Genomic DNA, 11,010 nt, shown 5'->3' on the forward strand with positions numbered 1-11,010 from the left:
AGGCAGGCGTGAGACAGTGTCTGGCTAAACATAAAAAGCATTTTTTTATCCGTAGCCGGTCACGAAAATGTCAGCAGAGGCCTTGCGGAACTGCTGCGAAACTTAGGTGCCTGTTAAAGTTGGTCGGCTTTCACTCGTTTCAAAATAAAATGCAAAGCTTTATTATTAGCTACCAGGATGGTCTGTATAAATGTTAATAAGCCCGGGGTTTTTTTAGAAGCAAGTTAACAATTGCATAGTGGAGCTTCTTCACTTATTAAAAGGCCAAAAACATAATTCCCTGTAATTGAAAGGCTCTAATGTGTAGATTAATACACTATAATGTCATTTATACATCTGTGTTACATCCCAAGCAGTAAGATTTTTTTTGAAACGCGTCGCCAGGTCTCGGACAAAGGTAGTGAACCTTATTCCTAACGAAGTTTATTCCGAGGGTCAGCCGTGTCGACTGGCTCACACAAGGGATTAATTTGGCCGGTTTTGCTTTCCCTCTTTAAATTGGAAGGTCAAGAATAAATTTGTTGTGTCCACGCATCTGGCGTTCAAGAGTTTTAATTGAAGAGGCTGGAGCTTTGTTCTCTGCAACCGCGTGTGACAACTCCCAGCTTCTTTCATTCGCAGTGTGCATCTAAGGGGCTCTGCTTTTGGGCCGTACCCAGCTGAGCACCGAAGGCATTAACCCTCTGGGACTACGCCATCTAATTCAGAAAGCGTGTCCCCATGATTAATTCACGTAAATAAGCCAAAGGCCCTGTGGTGGTGTTCAGCACTACTCCCTGATGCTAAGGTGTTAAGGCTGAGGTGGGAAACAAACACATCTTTGAGCTGTTGTGTGAAACACGGTGTCTCTTCAGGCAGAGACCTCAAAAGATCAGACGAGCTCTTCTTGTGTTCTTGAAACGAGTCTTTTCTGTCACTGAAATCAGTGACAAAAGTCCTGTGGACTCCTATGGGAGCTTCTGTAAGGACACTCATATGCAGCGGGAGGGCGTATATTGTCGTGATCCGTGGAGAAAATGAAATCGGGAAACTCTTTATGATCCCCGTTTCTCCTCTCCCAGTGATTTAGGTGTTAGTAACCTGGTCATTTTTCTGGTAAATGTTCTTATTAGATTGTTTCCCAACAGCCTCGATAAAAAAGACTCGCAAAAAAATGTATGACGGTGTAACATGAAATCATCTCGCAAACCGGAGTGAAAACTGAGCGATTCAGTTTGCTCATTAAGTAGGCTACCTCACATGAGCAGATGTAAAAACCGAAAGAAAGACCTGCTTTCAAAGAACAAGTAGCCTGGTGGTAAAACCACAAGCCTGGGATGTGGGAAACCCACATTCCCATCTGTGGTGTGAAAGAGGCAAAGAAAGGATTTGGATGCAGATGTTCAGCAACTGAGGTAAACGCCCCGATCAGCAGTTTTAGGACAGCCGGATCTCACTTTCGTATTTTGCCCCCGCTAGGAAATCTATTGGAGTGTTGCGGTTCTCCCTAACGCGGTGGGAAAACGCCAGCGTACCAGGAAAACTTGCCAGGTTCTGCACATAATGCCGGTGTTCCACAAACAGCTCGGATGGTTTGTTCTCATCTGCAGGGGGGAAGCTGTTCAGCTTTAAAGCCACACAGCCACAGCTGGGGTCAGAGGAGTATCCGGGAGCAGCTGCCTTCGCTAGAACCTTCTCTGTGAAGACTTCAGGTCCCGACGACAGCTTGAGTCGCCGTATCTCCATAGGGTATCAATGAAATGTGCAAACAGTCATTTTGCATATCGTCGGGAGGGAAAATGAAGTGTTCGGATTCCGGAAAAAGCAGAATGCAAAGCTTGATGATGATGGTTTTTTGTGCACAGATTTCTTTATAAATGTCTATTATGAAATTGCTGTTTGCTTTAATTAAATTTCATTTAGGAATATCTTCTCAGGCTTACATGTGAAGCAGTTTGAAAACAAGCTGAAATAAATGAGCGGATGCAAACTATTAAGTGCCAGCCCGTACACTGCATTGATGTGAAAGCCGGTGGAAAGTCAGCACAAGCGATGCAAAGCCTCCTAGCTTGTGCAGAAGTGCTGCTCTATGAGTTACCGACTTCATTCTAGTGATCATTTCTGCAGTGCAATTTGCACAGAGAATTCTGAACATGGGCAAAGAAGATGCACGTCCTCAAATCCCAAAACACTCCAGTGTGCTAGAGCTAAATACTTCTGTTAAATTAAAGCATCAATTCAAAGGCTGCTACACATTTGCATTAAAATATTCCAGTGCCAGTCTTCTGGATCCTCCGTGGATAAGGATCTTTGAGGGCAAATCACCAGTCACAGCTCCTTACTCTGACAAGATGCTTCCCTTATGGTACCAAGCACTGGGCCAAGTATAATCCCATCAGCTACATATTTACGCTACTCAGATTTGCCCAATCTGAAACATTATACAATAAATTCAGTGAGATTTTGAGAACAGATGAGCTTTCACCACCCGTCAGCAGTTGCGAGGTGGGGGGGGAGGAAATGTAAAATACAGCTCCAGCCCCAAGATAACTGGGAAGCCTTCCCTGTTACCAGCGAGTGTCAGACAAGCTGAGACAGGAGTTAATTTTCCTGTGGCTTTTCCTGGCGCTGAACTCTATGCAAAGCAGATGCAAAGCCAATGTAGAGTTCCTACAGGAAGATAAGTGGGTTTGTGCAACTTCAAGTCGCCTGCCATGAATTAGGAATATTAGTAAAGAGAATTTTTCTGTCACACGTAGATAGGCCAGGGGTCCCTGGCCCATAGGGCCAGCAGTCATGCATACGTTGTCAGATGACCGCCCGTATAGATTCAGTCCTGGCCGTGCATAAGCACAGAGTTATCCTTCAGTTGGTTTAGCCAGAGGCCACAGCACTGGCGTTAATGGTCGTTTCGTGCTTTTAGGCCACCATTACGGCACTTCGCGCAAGGACAGACACTACCTGAAGTGTTTACAGGACAAGGTTTCTGAAGACATTTGACCTGGCTGTGTGAGTTTATATGGGCTGTGGGTTTTGTTTTATGCAGGCACGTTGTTTTGCTCTGGTGTAAGATTCCGTGTGTCACCCAGGAGCAGCATTTGAGACGTTGCTGTCGTTTGGGATGTACCAGCCTTCGGTTTTTACTTTTCCCTCTTCTCCTCCCAGGAGAATTAAGACTTTCAAGGAAGTCCTGACAACTTTGTTATGCTGCCCTATCATTGTTAAGACCACCTACAGAAGATTTTTCTTTTTAAGTCCTATCTATCTAGAGCAATACAAATGCCCTTACAAATTTTTGTCTGCTGACACAGCGGGATACAATTATATTCCCCAAGACTTTTAACTCACTAACTCTACTCAAGACAGGATCTACAAGACATATATAGGACAGCAAACTGTGAACTTAAACATATAAGTATTTACATCTATAGATAAATATCTCTATATATGCAATTTTAAATACATGAGTTTATATTAAAATAAAGGCTATAGTTTTCTTCGGGTGTTAATTTTTGTGCCCTATCAAATTTCCTGTAGTGGTATGGACCTCCTAGTAATTTTACATCTACAGATTGAAGTTTGACATAGACGAACTCACACAGTCCATGAACACAGCCTGTATGGACTCACACTGAATGGGAGCATGTTTTGCCTTGTCCCTGCAAATCCTTTTCAAATTACCCGATGGAACCCAAGAAATCCACAAACCCTAAACCAAAATTAGCTTTCAAATGCTCATCTATATAAAGCACAAGTCTAGGTTCTGCTCCTTTGGCTTCAGTGGCAGCTAGGTTGTCCCTACTACCCACTTTAAACACAAGAATAGCGCAAGGTCCTGCAAAGCTTCCTTCTTTTTTGTATGTAGGCGCTAAGGAAACACGGTTAATGTATTTTTCTGCAATAATATTAGATTTGGCTTGAAAGTAACGTGCTAAGATACACCACATTACTGGTATTTGCAAATGGTTTGACTTTTGGTTTAATTCAGCTGTCTCTGACTTTTTGAATATAGTTCTCTGTTAAAAATGGGGTGGGGAGAGAGGAACAGTTCAACTGTGAACTGTTCTTTAGAAAACTGGAGGCTTTTGCCATCCCACTAATGTCATCTGGCATTAATTAACATAGCATCTCTCTAATTATATTGTCAGCATACAGCCACTAAATTAAAATACAAAGCGAATTGTTAAAATTTCCCAATTTAACTTTGGTATTCCTTTTAAAGCATAATTTTTCAAGTTTTGTGTATATAGGAAACCATCCAAAGCCCACTGAAGTTAATGGGCTTCATTCCGATTAGGCCCAAAAATGTTTGGAAAAATCAGTGGGGTGTCCAAATCGCCTCTCTAAACCAGGTGATCAGATGCCTCATTTCTATTATTGGCACCCGCAGCTCAGCACCCAAAACTAACTCAGTATGCAACGCTGCAGATCTAACGGGTCTCTCAAGGGACTGAAGACTACCTCGTGGGGAGAAAAAGACAGCATTAGACACAGTTGAAGTTCGCCATCCCGCTGCACCCGTGCCTTTAGGGTGCTAAAAAGAAACACTAGGAAGAAGGACTTAAGTAAGTAGATCTCTCCTACCCGAGACGGCGTGGAAGAGCAGTGGGGGGGCTCCACACCACATGCTTGCAGTGCGACTGGGTCGGTTGCAGCGAAACGTAGTCCTGGGACACGCCAGACATCTGCTCCTCCAGCGGAACCTGCAGGAGGCAAACAGAGAATGCCAGCCCTGGCATGGCCCACTCCTCGCAAGCAGCTCCCGCCTCTCTCCTGCATGTTTTCTTCTTCCCGTCCTCGTGAGCCGGTGTGTCAGGCGCAGCGCAGTGACCGGCTCTGCGAATTGCCCCTTGGCTCTGGCTGGCGGGAGAAATCAGGCAGCTGAGGGAACACGGCAGTGCTGCGTGCCGGCATACCTTGCTACATCCCATCCTCTCTGTGTCGCGCTGGGGTCAGCTGCGCCCTGACGCTCTCCTAATGAATTTTGTGTCTCTCTTTCTTCAACTGGGGAGAACTGTGGAGAATAACTAGTGCCTTAGCAGAGCTTGTGCTCTCAGTGCAGAGCTGAGAGGCCTTGAGCAAAACCTTTGGTTCCAGCCGAGTCCATCCTGCTTCAAAGCACCCTGTCGTGGGCGAGAGGAATCTACGTGCGTGGCTGAGCCAGGCTGGGAGTGACAGCGCAGTAAAACGCTGGGTTACCTTTGCCTTTTGGCATGACCTGGAGTTCAGTCCTGCTCTCAGCCAATGGCAGTTCTGCCACTTGCTTATGCCCGGGTTTACGTTAGCAATGCCTGCCCTTCAGCATCACTAGCCTCCACTCACATCCCTTGGTATTATTAAAATCTTTGAGATCTAGCTGATTTCTAGCTCACCACGAGTTTTATTTCTCTGGAGTTTGGGAAAACTATACATCTCCCTGAGATGATCAGGAACACATGGAAAAATATTAAAATGGTGCATAAAAAGAAAAAGAATGAAATATTTTCTTTCCAAGACAGCTACCCTTTTGCTGCAGACTTTTTACTTCAGGAAAAAAAATCAAAATGCTGTCAGCACTTTGGAAACTACGTCCCTTTTTCCACCCCAGCAGTCTTTTGCCTATTTTGCCTAGACCTGTATGTGGAGCACGTCGCTACAGCTCAGGACAACGCATGAAGACCTAACGTTTTTCGAAGAAGTAAAAAGCATTCCGGCAGCAGTAGCAGTTCACATTTTTCTTGGACAGGATGTATTTCCCCAGCTCTCCTGGGAAACTGGAAGCAGAATCCCAGGGCAGCTCTCCTCACAAACTGCTGTGCTTGGGAGTCAGCTATTTCAGGGATATAAACCAGCCTGGGAGGCTCAGCCACTGGAGACGCTGCACAACTTGCAGATTTAGGGAAGGCTGGAAGCCCCTGATCTCAGTGGTCCACAGACCTCTCAGACAGAAGAAGAGCTCAGAGCCTGAAAAGTCGAGGCACCCAGGCTTTGCAGTCCAGGGAGCTGCCTGGCGGGTTTGGAGCCCAAGATCCTGGCAAGGCAAAGGACAGGCAAGCAAGAAGCTTAAATTGAAATCACTAGTTTCACACAGAACATTTTGGTTGGCAAATCCCTGTTTCTCGACTGGGGCCATGATCTGGGAGCAGCTGTTTGTCATCTGAAGCTTGGTCAGCACAGGGCTGCGTTAGCTCCTGCTGGGACACCCTGAATGCAGACGGCAAGGAGCATGCTGGCCTCATCTTACCTAGACTCTCCCACAGAAGATGTGGTGCTGCACCTTCTATGAAGAAGCGTGCGTATCTTGCTGCGGTACCTTCATGACCTGTCAATGATTTTCATTCGCTGCTGTCCCAAAGGCTAAAATATGGCCTATGGAATGGTATTTTTAGCCTGTCCAAATGATGCAGGACTGAACTCCCCGTGCCCTGTGACTTCTGCATTCATGCAGACCCGTGCCAAATCTGTGTGGGCAGGGTGCATTTACGAGGCCACTAAATCAAAGTGGTGGGATTTTACACAGGGAGAGCGCAAGCATGCACCCACGTTCCCAGTCAGGGAGCACTTAAAACACATCTGGTCTCTGAGCAGATTCTTCTGTAACCCGAAAACCAAGCTTGATTATACCAAATGCTGTGCTTACACCTCTTGGCTACATAATGCATTAAGTTAGATGGCAAACTGTCTGGGACAACCCCTGTGGCCAGACCCTCCACCAGCATGAAGGAATATGGTGTGTGTGGAGTGATACCAGTATACCCCATTGCAGCCAGTTCTGGGCTTCCCAAGGCTATAGGTGAAACTGAGTTTTGCAACTCAATGATACAGTGGCCGGAGGCAGGGAGGGCCTTGCTGCTTCTGTGGTGGGAGACAAGGATGTGTGGCTGGGACAAAACCGCTGGTGAGCTGAACTGCCCATTCCCGTTGCTGCCAGGGCACGGGGAGGCACGGGGCAGTGGTTGCTACTGCTGGGTACAGCCAGCCCCAACCATATTGGTCATCTTTATCCCATATAACCACACTCTTCCTCGGCACAGCAGCTTCCACACGCTGTCACAGGCATGGGCAAAAAAGACAGTGGGGCCACACTGTTCCTGCCTCTTCCCTTACCGTCCTGGTCTGCTGTCCTCGCTCTACATCTAGAGCCAGCCCAAATAAATTATGTATGTTAATATATGTATTTTATAGCAACCTACAAAACAATTCTTTGATCTCAGTTTAGGCCTTTGGTTGTTACTGCAATATGAGCGATAATAAATAAATAAACACAGGAAGAAGTAATACGTATCTGCAGCAGCAGCAGTTTGGTTACCTGCTTCCTCACACATACACACACTTCAATGCTAGAATTTCATTTTAAGAAAAGGTCACTGTACTCGAGATCACAGGTCCTACTTTGCTGCACTGTAACTCAGTTTTCATCCCATTTCATTTCAGGAGATTCCACTGTACGTTGCTGCATTTACTCCAGACTTGAATTAGAACAAGTTATAGCAAAATTTGTTTAACGGTGGTTTGTAAGTCCAATAGCAGCGTACAGCCCTAGGAAGTGCACCTGGGAGCACTGCAAGAATGTGGATACGGCAGGAAGTGTTGCTGAGGTGTAACACGTACACTCAGAGATGGTTCTAAAAATAAAAGAAACTTCTGTTTAAACACAACGGCGGGATTTTTAGGATCACTTGCTCTTGCAGAGGCAGTTAAATAGATCCTGACATAGAGTACCAAGGAAGGAAATGTACGTGTTTACTTTGGAGTGTTTGGATCATTGGATAGAAAGCTTATAGGAAAATGGAAAACACGCAGCAGTAATTTATTTCTAAAGGGAAGGGGGAGAAAAGTCAAGGAAATTCCCTCACAGTCTGCTTGGAGCCAGGTTTTCAGCTGGTGTAAATCTGCAGGCTAGGTTAAAATTATTGGAACCAGCTCATGTCCTCTATCAATAGAAAGCAATACAGCACCGTTGATCTACCTTAGCTGGTGATCTGAGGCCGTAAGGAGAGTCAGCATTACCAGACTCCTGCATCAGGGCGAGACCAGGGCTTTGTCACAGGATCAGATCCAGCTCTCATCTGCGGCAGGGCTGTGCCCCTGTCCCTTGTTAGGTGTCAATAAACATCAGCCTCTTCCTCTCTTTTCACCACCCTGGTAAGTCCCTCCCTGACCACATTAAAATAAAATTTGAGCTTTGCAACAATGATTCCTGTTTGCTCCTCCTTAGATCACAGCACTCAACAGCTTTGCAGACCGAAAGTGTATTCTTTGCAACCTCCTCAATATGTTTGCATTATCAGCTGTTACAATTTTTTATTACACATCATTGAATTTGACGCATCAAGACTTTTATGCAGCTTGCCCCTGCTCTCTAGGAATTTCACAAATAAATCACTGACATGCACTGCAAACTGTCAAAGAGTCACTGGCATACTCTACAGTAGAAAGGCACTGGATAACCTTTTGCACTAGAATGCTATTTTTAAGTGCTTTATTAAAAGAGCACTATTGTTTTTGAAAATACATGGCTATGCTGAAAGGAGTTAATGGTTTGCACATGATGTATCACACCCATGCTAAAATTCTTCGCAGAAAAGTTAAAAATCCCAAGCAGTAACCACGCACACAAAATTGTTAAGGATACTCCGTGGGCTGAAGCTCTCGTCTTTGAGCATTTAGACTTTTCTGAGCGTCCTTTGTGTAACGGAGCACAGATATAAAAGCCAGGCTTAATGATCCAGCCACTTTTCCACACCACAGGGTCAGAGCCTTGGGCAAAGGTTTTCCCCCATTCAAAGGCAGGGAGGGAGGAGAGAAAGGGGTGCTGGAGCTGCCTCTGCGTTTTGTGAGCCCCCTGAAAAGAAAGGATGCCAAAGCATCTGTTTCTTGAGACAAGGCCGTGGTGTTTCTGCAAAGGGGAATTGACTGTGTGCTGTTTATAACCACCCTTGTGGTAATCAGCAAGTGTCTGTGCGTTCTTTAAATAGACACATTACCCTAAGGAAATACCCAAGTCAGCACCTCTGTATCCTGCTCTTAGAGAGGAAACCTGACCTACAAGACATCAAAATTTGCTGCTGCTTGGCGAAGGGGCAGAAATATTTTAGCTAAGGCCTGGCTGCTGCTTGCTTTTCTTGGAGAGGTAACTCCGTCACGCTTGGTTCAGCTCTCACGAATGTCAGTTTTACTCTGGGGTGACTCCAGTTACTTAGAGGAGTTGCTCTGTAATTACACAAGTGGCAATGAGAAAAGAACCAAGCCTCTAGGAACTGCTTCCTAAGTAAAGCAAGCAGGATATGATCAAGTAATTGATTAGTTTATAAATTCCTCATTTATTCTCACTACTTGCTGTTAAAAATGGAAATATATGCTTCCAAATATTTGTCCCAGGAAATTACTGCTCTTTTATCTCATACTCAAGTATTACTGCATGAATCATTTAAAACTAGACAAGACGAACCACCAGAGAGTGTTTTAAGCAAAATGAGGATAGAGTTGCAGTTGATCAGAAGAATAGACAAGATAGTCTTCCTCCTTTCTCAGTGCCTACAGAATAAAGTTCTGTACTGTAGTTTTTTAAACTGACGTGGTGCTTGGGACAGTAATTCTAAAAAGAGCTTCACTGAAATACTTATCTCTAAAGAGGTCTTCATAATCAGGTGATGTCTGGAAAGATGTGACTTCCAAAATATTATGTAAGGACACATTTAGAATAGAGAAGAGAAAAAAAAGCCACTGAAAAGGCGTTGCAAACTGTAGCATTACACACATCCATTAAACTGCATTTTGCTATCTCAGTGCACTCAGGAACTTTGCAATTATAAACAAGAAAGAGAAGACGGAGATTAGCATGCTAGACTTTTTACACAATATTTTACATCGGAGTCTGGTTGTATAAGCTGAAGTGAGGATACTGAAGTCAATGAAGCCATTTGGGAATGACCCTACCATAAGTGAGATCAGAACTAACTGTAATAATATATTGTTAAAACTTCATTAACACCAGAATGAGTGGGGGAAATGAAATTTTTCTAATATGTTTCCTTTATTACTCATCAGATTTTGCTCAGCCTTTCCTGAAAAACCTGCCATTTCTAGAAATAAGTATTTTGGAGAAAATGCAATAAATAAGCCAATTTAGTTTTGCAGGAGATGTACCAAGGATGCAAATACACTTAAAGTTTTCATAAGGCTTAGTCTAGGGGAGTCAGCTTTACAAGGATACACTTCAGCCCGTCAACTGTTAACAACTCCTTACATTGTCCTCCTGCCATAAGGCCCATCTCTATCCCAGATTTGCCCTTTGAGTTGTTGATTCACATTCTCACTTTTCAAAGACATCTAAATAATTCCTTGTGAACAGCTGACATCTCACTTAATTCGTGTCAGAGAGAACTTGTGTATCTAGACCAGCTCCTTGTCAGTGGACCTTCCCTGAACAGGTAGAAGGATGAAAAGTATTGTGGTTAAGCAAGAAACGTGATTCACTGGGTTTGTCGCCTTGTCAACTCTTAAATTACTGCCTTCATACTCAAATTCGGCTTGAGATTGAGCATGACCAAGCTGTGGCCAAGCCATACTTCTGGCCATGTCTGAAGTCTGTCCAGATGGCAGGCATCCCTGCTCCTCACAGAGGCAAGATCTTAACTTCAGTGACAGGCCAGGGCTTCTGACTCACGCAGCTCCCGCTGAGCACAGCAGCCGTGGGGAGGTATAGCCAATCGTGGAGACAACAGCACGTGGCAGGGACAGGAGCAGTGGCATCCAGAGGACAATACCTGACAAAGTAAGCTACTTCACTCTGTTCCCTGCCTCTGCAGGAAGGCTGAACTGAGACCTTACAGGGAGCGGGGAGCAGCAGGGCACTTCCCTGCCGGGCGCTGCCGGTCCTGCAGGAACTTAGCAGCAGCAGCGGTGCTGGTGGGCGATTTGAGCCCTGGCTGTGACCACAGGGGAGGACACAGGCCTGCTGTGTCTCAGGTGTGGGGAGATAAGGCTGGCTCGCAGGCAGGCTTAGGGAATGCCACTTACATGCAGTTGGGAGCTTTTTTCCATTTGGAT

This window comes from Nipponia nippon, unplaced genomic scaffold, assembly GCF_047370975.1.
Source record: "Nipponia nippon isolate SJK-2023a ecotype South Korea unplaced genomic scaffold, ASM4737097v1 scaffold_3, whole genome shotgun sequence".
Taxonomy (NCBI): domain Eukaryota; kingdom Metazoa; phylum Chordata; class Aves; order Pelecaniformes; family Threskiornithidae; genus Nipponia; species Nipponia nippon.